Source organism: Schistocerca serialis, chromosome 2, assembly GCF_023864345.2.
Source record: "Schistocerca serialis cubense isolate TAMUIC-IGC-003099 chromosome 2, iqSchSeri2.2, whole genome shotgun sequence".
Lineage (NCBI taxonomy): Eukaryota > Metazoa > Arthropoda > Insecta > Orthoptera > Acrididae > Schistocerca > Schistocerca serialis.
The window spans coordinates 294,229,378-294,242,469 of record NC_064639.1 but is presented as its reverse complement, the minus strand read 5'-3'; positions in this window follow the sequence as shown (position 1 = coordinate 294,242,469).

Below are 13,092 nucleotides of genomic sequence, written 5' to 3'. Positions count from 1 at the left end.
AGTCCAGGTATGGTCTGAACAATGATTCTCGCCGAGTATTCATCTGGCGTGAACCAGGAATCAGTTACCAACCCATAATATCGTTGAAAGGGACCTGTATGGAAGTCGTGATTTGATGGTGTGGGGTGGGATTATGATTGGTGCTCGTACACCCCTGCATGTCTTTGACCGAGGAACTGTAACAGGTCAGGTGTGTCGGGACGTCATTTGGCACCTTTTCAGGGGTGCAGTGGGTCCCACCTTACTCCTGATGGATGATAATGCACGGCCCCACCGAGCTGCCATCCTGGAGGAGTACCTTGAAACTGAAGATATTAGGCGAATGGAATGGCCTGCGTGTTCTCCAGACCTGAACCCCATCAAGCACGTCTGAGATGCTCTCGGTCGACGCACAGCTGCAAGTCTTCAAATCCTTACGACACTTCAGGAGCCCTGACAGGCACTAGTGCAAGAATGGGAGGCTATACCCCAGCAGCTGCTCGACCACCTGATCCAGAGTATGCCAACCCGTTATGCGGCCTGTGTACCTGTGCATGGTGATAATATCAGATATTGATGTTGGGGTAGATGCTCAGGAAACTCCTTTCTTGGGATGAGATGTTACCAAGATTACTGTAGAACTCCCTGTGGTGCTGAGAAATGTTCAAATGTGTGTGAAATCTTATGGGACTTAACTGCTAAGGTCGTCAGTCCCTAAGCTTACACACTACTTAACCTAAATTATCCTAAGGACAAACACACACACCCATGCCCGAGGGAGGACTCGAACCTTCGCCAGGACCAGTCGCACAGTCCATGACTGTAGCGCCACAGACCGTTCGGCTAATCCCGCGCGGCTGGTGAGGAATAAACGGCAACATCGTCAACAGGTATTTGCGTTTTGCAGCTGATAAACACGGCTGCCTTTCAAATGAAATACGGCACGGCTTATACCAGCAAACCGCCATAATCTTACCTCTTTCATAGACATTGAGATTTATCCATTCTTTTGTTCCAGATTAGAATTTTTAAGAGATATTTAGATGGATGTGAAACACACCTGCGTTGACAACAACGTGTCAGCAGCATCTATATATATGAAGATGGTATCTGTTCTTCACCCTCTTCATATACACAGGGTGGTCCATCTTAAGTTTCGGATGAGATTATCTCGAAAACTATACATCGGGTAAAATCAGTGGGTAAGACAAGTTCATAAGCTCAGAGATGGACATGAAATGATACTACACGTGACCCCCAGCCTCCGCCCCTTCGGGTGGGATGGGGGGCAACTTTAAGATCTTAAATGGAAACATCCATTTTTACTGTAGATTCGGATTCTCCATAAAAAAGTAATCAAGTTTTGTCTGAAACATTTTTTAAACAATTGACAGATGACGCTGAAATAGAGAAAAATTTAAATTGGGGAAGAACTACGATTTATTTAGAATGATCCGAGAAGGACGCATCAAATTCTTTAATTACACCAAATTAAGCTTTTTTTTTTTTTTTTTTTTTTTTACAAAATTCATCCTAACCGCCACAGTTTTTAAAGGAGGGAGGCGGAATGGTATTATAATCTCGTTAGGGAACTCTTCACAATTGCATTACTCGCCCGACTGTGGCGCTACCGTGGCCAAACTGCGAACTATGGCTCAGTAAAGTGAGTTTATTTTAAGTGAGTTTATTTTTACATCAGTGAACGCTATACCATTCTTCTACTTACTATATTAGCTCCAGAGTAATATTATTTGTACGTTCTAGGACTGATTTTAGTGTTCTTTGAAGTTAAACTGGCACTAGTTCATTTATTCCGTGTGAAGTCTGTAATTTTGTATTGAATTCAATGGATTTAAGATAGTAAAGAAAGGAGACAGATACACGGGTCCACATGTATTCAAGCTTGCCGGAACTTATTAAATGCTGTCGCAAAAAAATGGTTCAAATGGCTCTGAGCACTATGGGACTTAACATCTATGGTCATCAGTCCCCTAGAACTTAGAACTACTTAAACCGAACTAACCTAAGGACAGCACACAACACCCAGCCATCACGAGGCAGAGAAAATCCCTGACCCCGCCGGGAATCGAACCCGGGAACCCGGGCGTGGGAAGCGAGAACGCTACCGCACGACCACGAGATGCGGGCCAAATGCTGTCGCAGATATTTTGGACAAGGAAGGCACTATCGATGCGTGGTTTTCACAGAATCTGATTGTAGGCGAGGGTGCGTATTTGAGGTAAATAAACAGATTTTGAAACGTTGAAGAAAGTGCCCTTTTTCACGACGGTTACAGATTTTTAAATGGGATTGTGCCACGCATGAAATATTTTTGACAAGGGATCTTGATTTTAGCCTGGGGATTTGCCAGATTTAGAAGGCCGTGAACTGCCTAAAATACGAACAGCGAGGCTCGTGCAGCGTGAGCAGAGTTTGTGTTTACGTGTGAAGGCCCTTTGTAGCTTGTTGTGCAGGGCGCGGGGCTGCTGATATTGTCTGAGCAAGGTTTTAAGGAGGCGGCTGGAACAGCCAATGGTCATGCCCCGGCAGTCACGTTGGACAGCCGCTGAAATTGCACAGACAGAGGATGAGCGTTAATTTGCTGATCACGTTACAGACTGGACACAATGGTGAGCATCCCAGCATCTGGCCATCAAGCAGATTTTAATATATCTGTCCCCGAGGCACTTACGTTCAGCTGTGTTCGTTTGACTGTGAATTACGCTGAGTGCATTTAGGCCCATTGGCCGTATTTGTTGAATTACCACAAACCTACCGAACTTCTATAAAGCTTGATCAGAATTAATAAGTGTGTGCAGGTCGCTCGTGTTGTGATCCCATTCGATAAAGTTTCGGATTAATATTCTCTAATTATTGCGATGCATAAATTCTCCGTTAACGGGAGAGAATAGTTAATAGTTAAAATTGTCTTGCTGTCTCGTAGCGATGTTACTTTGAAACAGTGTGGGCTGATTTACGTCAGTGGCAGTTCACACATAACCCTTTTCATCGTATGCATTTGGATTTGTATATTTTACTTCAGAAATTTAATGTTCTGTCTACTTATTTTGTAGGCAGACTGTATGTCGGTTATGGTTTCTATATTCAGCTGGTAGCGGCGAATACTTTGTTCAAAGATCGCAGCAGGAATATGTATATTTGAAAAAGCCCAGCAGATACGGGAAGATATCGATTAGATTTTATCATGGTCGACAGACATTTCGAAATCAGCTAGAGAATTGTAAGGCATACCCAGGAGCAGATATAGATTCAGATCACAATTTAGTAGTGATGAGGAGTATGCTAAGGGATTAGCAGGAAGAATCAATACGAAAAGAAGTGGGGTATGGAAGTATGAACGAATGACGATATATGCTTGAATTTCTCTAAGGATATATATGTTGCATTAAGAAACAGTTCAGTAAGCAGTTCAGTTGAAGAAAAATAGGTAAGTCACAAAAGGGCAATCATAGAAGTTAGAAAGAAAATCGTAGGTACAAACAAGGTAACTGCGAAGATACAAACGGTAATAGAACAAATACTTCAGTTGATCGATGAAAGACGAAAGTACAAAAATGTTCAAGGAAATTCAGAAATACAAGTCGCTGAAGAATGAAATGAATAGGAACTGCAGGGAAGCTAAGATGAAATGGCTGCATGAAAAATTTGAAGAAATCGAAAAAGTTGTGATTGACTCACCATATAGAAAAGTGAAGACTACCTTCGGTGAAATTAAAAACAAGGGTGGTAATATTATGAGTTCAATGAGAATCCACTGCTAAATACCGAGGAGAGAGCGTATAGGTGGAAAGAGAAAACTGAAGGCCTCTGTGAGGGCGAAGATTCTTCTGATGTTATAGAAGAAGACACATAACTCAGAATGTAAATGATCTTTGTAACACTTAAGATCAAATAATGCAGAATTTCTAAAATCATTGCGAGAAGTGGCAACAAAACGATAATTCAGGTTTGCACGCAGATTATATGAGTCTGGCGAGATAGCATCTGACTTCCGGCAAAATATCGCCAACACAATTCTGAAGACTGCAACAGCTGTCAAGTGGAAGAATTATCACACAATCACCTTAACATCTCATTCAACCATGTTTCTGACAAGAATAATAAACATAAGAATGGAAAAGAAAATTGAGAATGTGTTAGATGACGATCAGTTTGGCTTTAAGAAACTTAAAGGCACTAGACAGGCATTTCTATCGTTGTGGTTGACTATGAAAGCAATACTAAAGAAAAATAAAGACAATTTAATAGGATTTCTCGCCTTGGAAAAAGCGTTCGACAGCGTAAAATGGTGCATGATGTTCGAAATTCAGAAGAAAGTAAAGGTAAGCTATAGGGAGGGACAGGTGATATGCAACATGTACAAGAGCCAAGAATGGAAGACCGAGAAAAAGAGCTCGGATTAAAAAGGCCGTAAGACCTGGATGAAGTCTTTCGCGCCTACTGTTTAGTCTGTACATCGAAAATGAAATGGCGGAAATAAAAGAAAGATTCAAGACTGGAATTAAAATTAAAGGTGAAAGGATGTCAATGAAACGATTCTCTGATGACATTGCTATTCTGCGTGAAAGTGAAGAATTATACGATCTTCTGAATGGGATAAAAATTCTAATGAGAACAATATGGACTAAGAGTAAATAGAAGAAAGACTAAAGTAGTGCAAGAAGAAATGATAACAGAGAGAAACTTAACATCAGGATTGATGGTCATGAAGTAAATGAAGTTAAGGAGTTCTGCTACCTAGGTGGCAAAAAACCCATGACGGGCAGAGCAAGGAGTACGTCAAAAGCAGACTAGCAGTGGCAAAAAGGACATTTTTAGCCAAGAGAAGTCTGCCAGTATCAAACATAGGCCTTAATTTGAGGAAGACATTTCTGATAACGAACGTCTGGAGCACATCATTGAATGGTAGTGAAACATGAACTGCGGGAAAACCAGAACAGAAGAGAATCGAAACACCTGAGATGTGCTACTGGCTAATGTTGAAAATTAGGCGGACTGATAAGGTGAGGAACGAGGAGGTTCTGCGCAGAATCGGAGAGGAGAGGAATATGTGGAAAACACTGATACAGGAAAGGGACAGTATGACTGCACACCTGTTAAGATATCACGAACTGACTTCCATGGTACTAGACGGAGCTGTAGAGGATAAAAACTTAGAGAAAGACAGGGATTGTAATACATCCAGGAAATAATTGAGGGCGTAGGTTGCAAGTGCAACTCTGATATAAGGTTAGTAAAGGAGAGGAATTCATGGCTGGCCGCAACAAACCTATCATAAGACTGATGACAAAGCAAGCAAAAAAAGATTGTTTTTATTTCACTTAACGATTCTTTCATTTATTGACAAATTTTTTATCCTACTTTAATTTAGATTTATGACTGTCCTGGCGTAAAGCTTAAAGCAACGGCTACAGTTGATCTCCGTGGTTTGAGTAATCTTTACTTGATGACTTGAGAGTAAAAAGTACAGATAAATTTTGTCAAGCTTTCGTTGGAAGACAACCGTGTGATATGCAAAAATTTTTTCATCACCGGCCACTGTTATTTGCCAGGATATGGAGTTTGGTTAATAAATTCATATTATGTATTAGATGGTTTTATTTGGCTACCAGCATCGTACCACTCCGATCTTGCTATCGACAGTAAAATAGTAAAAATAGAGTAAATGAGAATGTGGCAGGCATTTGTTGCAGAAACCTAGTGTACGTAACTTTCGTGTTATCGTATTGTGAACATTGTTAACACTGACAGCTGTTTGTTCCATCTTATTGCTTAGATGCTAAGCGATGATGTTATGTTTGTTTGCATTCTGTTGTGTGCACACTGTAAATGCATTGCGGCGTGCCTGTCACTTACTGTGTGATAGAGGACATAGTAGATCGTGCTTGGAAGATGGTTTTTCCCAATGTGAAAAACACGGACACGCTCTTGACCCTTATTGAATGTAGGAAGTATGCCTTTCGTTCGTGTACCGTGTGCGTCGAAAGATATCCCTCCCAGTAGACGTCACTCTCATCAACCCTATATGATGAAACGGCTTATTACTACTGCCTGCGTTGCAATTTCTTCTGGAATGCTAGAACGTGCGCAGCAATCATTGCATGGCAATCTACAGGCTTACATTAACATTGGTGATGCTCATTTTGAGTACAGGCTTCGAGCGTACACTGGTTCTTTACGTCTCAGACTCTACAGAGGTAATGCACTCATTCGTTCGTCCTAGGCAACGTTCTACTTAACGACACCTTCGGAAACTAATCAACATCTGTGTAGGGCTGCACTGAAGCAACCATGGAAATTTACGTTCGTTTGTGCTACAACATGGAACAAACAACTATCAGAATTCCCAATGCTTAAACTAAGATATCTTTTAAATAATTAGCACTGCACTCCTGAAGCAATCACCATCGACATTATAAATTAAGCCTACCTTGATTATGGTACTGTTAATAGGCATTGTTTCATTGAAATATAAGTACCTTTTTACAGTGAATACATATTTGAAACTCATAATGTTCTTTGTATGGCAGCACAACCGACTCATTGTATACTATTCCAGTCTATGATATCCGCTTATCAATGGCGCCTTCCATTATCGAAATTTTTGCGGTGCAAGTTTTCGGTGACTCACGCTGTATTCAGGTGTTCGGAAATTCCCGTTACAAAATTATAGGACTTTTAGAGTGGAATGAGGACATAATATTTTGAATAGGAACCCATGTCCGGAAGCGTACCGTTTCGGTTCTACTACGGTTTCACTTCAGATTTTAATTGATTCACTCGTGCTTGAGGAATTGATTTAAGAGTGACGCAGTGCCATTATTAGGTAACAATTCGAAAGGAAACATAACGAAACATCCATTCAAAACTTAAGCACATTTTTTGTATTAACATTTCAACTGCGTGTTTACATTATTCCGAAACAAAGAAGAACTCACCTTACTGTACGTACAGAACAGTACTGATGCATTACAACAGCGGCTCAATGTGGCGATCAGCACAGTTATTACGGATGCCATCCCAACTGGTGTCTCTTTTATTTCTAGTGCAGCGGCGAGAACTCGTGGCAGCAGATCTTCCTTTGTCTCTACAGGAGTCGCATGAGTTAAACTTCGCATACGACCCCATAAGACGTAGTCTGTAGAAGTTAAATCTGGCGATCGCGGCGACCACTTGGTTGGACCACCTCGTCCGATCCATCTTTCGCCATATCGTCTGCTGAGATGAGACTGTGCCGCGCACTAGAAGTGAAGGGTGCGCTATCATACTGACAGAAAATTTCCTGACGGACATTCAGTGGCACAGCTTCCAAAAACGGGTCCAATACTTTTGTAGGAAGAAAACGTAGAAACAGTTAGCTTGAACGGAAGCAGATGTGGACGCGTTACATGTCTAAACCGAAACCATCACTTTTCCGACATAGGTTCATTTTCAAAATGCTATGTATTCACATTCTTCTACAAGTTATTCACTCCCTTCTACAAGTTGCAGAAGTTGGAAACGGTAATTTCCAAACACCCTGCACTTAACGTGAATGTGAACTTCAGTGACAAAAGTTCATAGCTTATTCAGGGATGTTCTTTGAGGATTTTTGAGTAAGGGACTCTCGGTCTCCTGTGGCTCTTTACAGAGGAATATTTCTTTTGATTTAGTGTTCAAACGTACCTTTACATCTGTATTGCACTGAAAGTATCTGCACAACAACAGTGCGAGGACGACTGTATGCTCTGTTGTGTCTTGTTTGGTAACAATTTTACATTACATGCTGTTAACAACAGTAATGCTCACTTAGCTTTCAAACTTGCATTTAGTATTGCTCGGTTGTGTCTTTGGTTAGCATTTACAGCAGTGTTCGTGCGACGTTAACAGTGACACACAGTGGTGGAAATACACTCCTGGAAATGGAAAAAAGAACACATTGACACCGGTGTGTCAGACCCACCATACTTGCTCCGGACACTGCGAGAGGGCTGTACAAGCAATGATCACACGCACGGCACAGCGGACACACCAGGAACCGCGGTGTTGGCCGTCGAATGGCGCTAGCTGCGCAGCATTTGTGCACCGCCGCCGTCAGTGTCAGCCAGTTTGCCGTGGCATACGGAGCTCCATCGCAGTCTTTAACACTGGTAGCATGCCGCGACAGCGTGGACGTGAACCGTATGTGCAGTTGACGGACTTTGAGCGAGGGCGTATAGTGGGCATGCGGGAGGCCGGGTGGACGTACCGCCGAATTGCTCAACACGTGGGGCGTGAGGTCTCCACAGTACATCGATGTTGTCGCCAGTGGTCGGCGGAAGGTGCACGTGCCCGTCGACCTGGGAGCGGACCGCAGCGACGCACGGATGCACGCCAAGACCGTAGGATCCTACGCAGTGCCGTAGGGGACCGCACCGCCACTTCCCAGCAAATTAGGGACACTGTTGCTCCTGGGGTATCGGCGAGGACCATTCGCAACCGTCTCCATGAAGCTGGGCTACGGTCCCGCACACCGTTAGGCCGTCTTCCGCTCACGCCCCAACATCGTGCAGCCCGCCTCCAGTGGTGTCGCGACAGGCGTGAATGGAGGGACGAATGGAGACGTGTCGTCTTCAGCGATGAGAGTCGCTTCTGCCTTGGTGCCAATGATGGACATATGCGTGTTTGGCGCCGTGCAGGTGAGCGCCACAATCAGGGCTGCATACGACCGAGGCACACAGGGCCAACACCCGGCATCATGGTGTGGGGAGCGATCTCCTACACTGGCCGTACACCACTGGTGATCGTCGAGGGGACACTGAATAGTGCACAGTACATCCAAACCGTCATCTAACCCATCGTTCTACCATTCCTAGACCGGCAAGGGAACTTGCTGTTCCAACAGGACAATGCACGTCCGCATGTATCCCGTGCCACCCAACGTGCTCTAGAAGGTGTAAGTCAACTACCCTGGCCAGCAAGATCTCCGGATCTGTCCCCCATTGAGCATGTTTGGGACTGGATGAAGCGTCGTCTCACGCGGTCTGCACGTCCAGCACGAACGCTGGTCCAACTGAGGCGCCAGGTGGAAATGGCATGGCAAGCCGTTCCACAGGACTACATCCAGCATCTCTACGATCGTCTCCATGGGAGAATAGCAGCCTGCATTGCTGCGAAAGGTGGATATATACTGTACTAGTGCCGACATTGTGCATGCTCTGTCGCCTGTGTCTATGTGCCTGTGGTTCTGTCAGTGTGATCATGTGATGTATCAGACCCCAGGAATGTGTCAATAAAGTTTCCCCTTCCTGGGACAATGAATTCACGGTGTTCTTATTTCAATTTCCAGGAGTGTAGGTTTGCTGATGAAGAGTAGGCCAATGTACGCCTCCTGACGGACCCATTGAATCAAATGGAACAAACTGAATACACTATAGTGTAAGTGTACAGGTATCGTCTGAGGATTGCTGCATTACTGTCGGTATTGTGCAGTACATTTCTGCGATTACTTATTACCGGATTTTTCACTGTTGTAGACAAGGTAACAAAGGTAACTGGTGTAACAAACAAAATAACATGGCATGGTCTTCAGTGTACACGACCACGGAATAAGTATCCATATCTCGTGAATACGCGGTAGTGTCCATGGAAGTCCGTGTCATTCATAACTGTTATTCTTACGAGAATGGTACGGTCACATTCTAAGCGCACAATTACCGGTACGCTTTCTAATCATTGATGTCACCGATGTTCTAGAAAATTGGGGAAGTTACAGTTGCCCGTCGCGGAGTCCCTGGAAGACTGCACGCGCTTTCGAGATGGTGAGTGCGAGCCCCGAGGCCAGTGATCATCAAGCGGACCATAGGGATGCGGTCCCGAGGTTTATATTGATTTATATGGATGTTTTTATATCGGTGCTAATTAGTCTTAATCCTTGGATGCATGAGCTGCAGAATTAAGTAAAATGCATGAGAGGGGTCTTTAAACAAGTACTAAATGTTGCTTTTAAAGGATATATTATAAAGTTTTTAAGGATTGGAGATACAGAATAAACAATAAAGCATTTATTTTGATAATACGGCTTTTATTTTAACACATTCTGAAATGCTGTATTTGAAATTATAATTGCCAAAAATTGAATAGCTCTTAGTTTTACTGGTCCACAACAAAATGTTTGCTCATTAAAAGTAATACTCTTCACAAAAAATTTCTCTAGGTTCTTTGCATATGATTTTTAGAGCATTTGCAGAACGATTGACGCCCTTTCTATCTTACAGATGTGGGCTCATGAAACATCTTCCTTTCGTGAGCTCGCTATTCCACAATGTGACGTGGCTTGTGGGGCTCTATTTTGATGGCATGGCTTGTTGATTCTCCTCTCCATATGAGAAAAGTTGTGTTTTTATCATAACTGCCTTCCATGTAGATGGCACGTTATTGTAAAAATGAGCACAAATTATGTATTGCTACTACATTCAGTGTGTTTATCCATAAGATGAAATACTAAATTGACTGTCTCTTCCAAGTGTATGTACATGCCTTCTGGTCTAGAGAATCAACTCTTGTTGTAGTTCCATTATAGAATAATGTGTTTTTCTTTTTTTTTTACGTTTCTGAACTACATCGGTGCCGTTTTGCAGAGACTTAGCGACTTCAGACATTTGCTCTTTTTGGCGACACACTGTACAACTGTCAAATTGTCTTACAGGCGCAAATGATGATTACAGAATATCTCAGTTCATGGAAGCCTTCGTTTAAAATGAATTTTTCTGTTTGTTTAGTTGCACTACCTCTTACTGGACAAGTTGGAAGTCTTATGAAACTGGGTACTCGTATTCTGCTCATTGGTGACAGTGATGGACTTCATTGAGTTCCATCACTATCGACAAGGAAATTAGCACTCGTTTAGTCGGTATCAACTAATTCTTGAGTGCTTTCTTCGCCTGGACGAAAGAAGACATGGGATCAGTATCCTGATGACCATCAATGTCTGAACATCTGCTGTCTTCTTGATCACAGAGACACTCACCTTCAATCCATTTAGAAATAAATGATTTAAAGTTCTTGTGTCTTTATAGGCAGTATGGTATAATAATAGTTTCTTAAATACTTATTCTGTTTATGATATAACTTACCTTCACCTGAAAGTGTTTTGGCATTGAGAAATACACTTACCGTCAATACCGTCAACTGAGTACTGGAAAGCAGCTTTTACTGTGCTTCTGACCTCTCATTAAGGAATAAAACTTTGCTAAACTGATAACTGTTATCAGTAATCAAGCTACTTTAAAATTCATTGTGGTAAAATATAAATGTGGCTAAAAGATTCCTGTCATGCATTACACCAAAAGGACTACGAACTTCATAAAACAAAGCAATTAATTTAACTTGCAGCAAACAATATTCCGTCTGAAGTAAGTCACTTGTATTTCCAAGGTTTACATAGGACATAAACAAACAAACACCGTCCGAAAAGGCGTTGAAGGCCCAACGTGCCGACCAGCCGTTGTCTCAACCTCAGCCTTAAGGCGTCACCGGACGCGGATACGGAGGGGCATGTGGTCAGCACACTGCTCCCTCCACCTTTGTCAGTTGTCGTGACCAGTGTCGCTACTTCTCAGTCAAGTAGCTCATCAGTTGGCCTCCCAAGGACTTAGTGCACCCCGCTTGCCTACAGTACTCGGGAGACCCGGAAGGTGACCCATCCAAGTGGTAGCGATTATCTTCGATGATCTGACGGGAACCGGTGTTACCACTGCGGCAAGGCTATTGACCATTACACAGGACATCAACTGAAATAAATAGATTCTAAGACAATTTCTTGAGAAGATCAAAGGTTGCTTGGTCTAAAAGACCCCTGCTATGCATTCAAGGGTTATACACTGCTGGCCACCGTAAATGCAACACCATGAAGGAAGCATCCGAATCAAGTGAAATTTACACCATGGGTTTGCAGCGATGAGATATGCAACTGATTAGAATTCCAGCGCAGACGCACATCAAGCGCGCCTGTGGCGCCACCTCATAGCGCCAATTAAGGCTTGGCGATTTCGACGAGTGTACATTCGGCACGTGTGTTTACCTTGTGGTTGTTTCACAAGACGATCAGTTATTCCTCGTAGACAACAGCGAACATCGTTTGATCAAGTATCCGAGTTCGACAGAGGAAGGATAGTGGCTTACTGAGATTGTGGATTATCATACAGAGAAATCGCTAGTCGTGTTGGACGAAACCAAACAACTGTAATGCGGATATGTGACCGTTGGATGCAGGAGGGTACGACGGACCGACGTGGTCGATCGCATTCACCTCGGTGCACCACTGCACGTGCTGATAGGCAAATTGTGCGCATGGCAGTGACGGATCGCTCAGTGACATCCCGAACCATAGCACAGGACATTGCGTCTGTAACGCATCATCCAGTGTCTGCGCGTACCATTCGACGCCGTTTACAGCAGAGTGGTCTGTCTGCAAGACGTCCATTGCTTCGTCTACCATTGACGCAGAACCACAGACGTCTCCGTCGCCAATGATGTGATGACAGACGGATGTGGACGGCAGAATGGAATGACGTTGTCTTTACTGACGAGGAACGCTTCTGTCTGAAGCACCACGATGGTCGGATTCGAGTGTGGAGACACCGTGGAGAGAGGATGCTGGACAGCTGCATTATGCACCGCCACACTGGTCTTGCACCGGGTATTATGGTATGAGGCGGTATTGGATATTACTCTCGCACGCCTCTAGTACGCATTGCCGGTACTTTAAATAGCCGGCGCTACATATCCGAGGTGCTGGAGCCAGTTATCCTTCCTTACCTTCAGGGCTCGGCCACAGCCATATTTCAACAGGATAATGCGCGACCACACGTGGCACGCATTGTCCAAAGGTTCTTCGTCAATAACCAGATTGAATTGCTTCCCTGTCCGGCTCGGTCTCCGGATCTTTCGCCGATAGAAAACATGTGGTCCATGGTTGCTCAACGAATGACCCAGATTACATCCCCAGCTGCCACACCAGATGATCTTTGGCAACGTGTGGAAGCTGGTTGGGCTGCTGTACCCCAGGAACACATCCAACGTCTCTTTGACTCAATGCCGAGACGTGTGGCAGCGGTGATCTCCAACAATGGC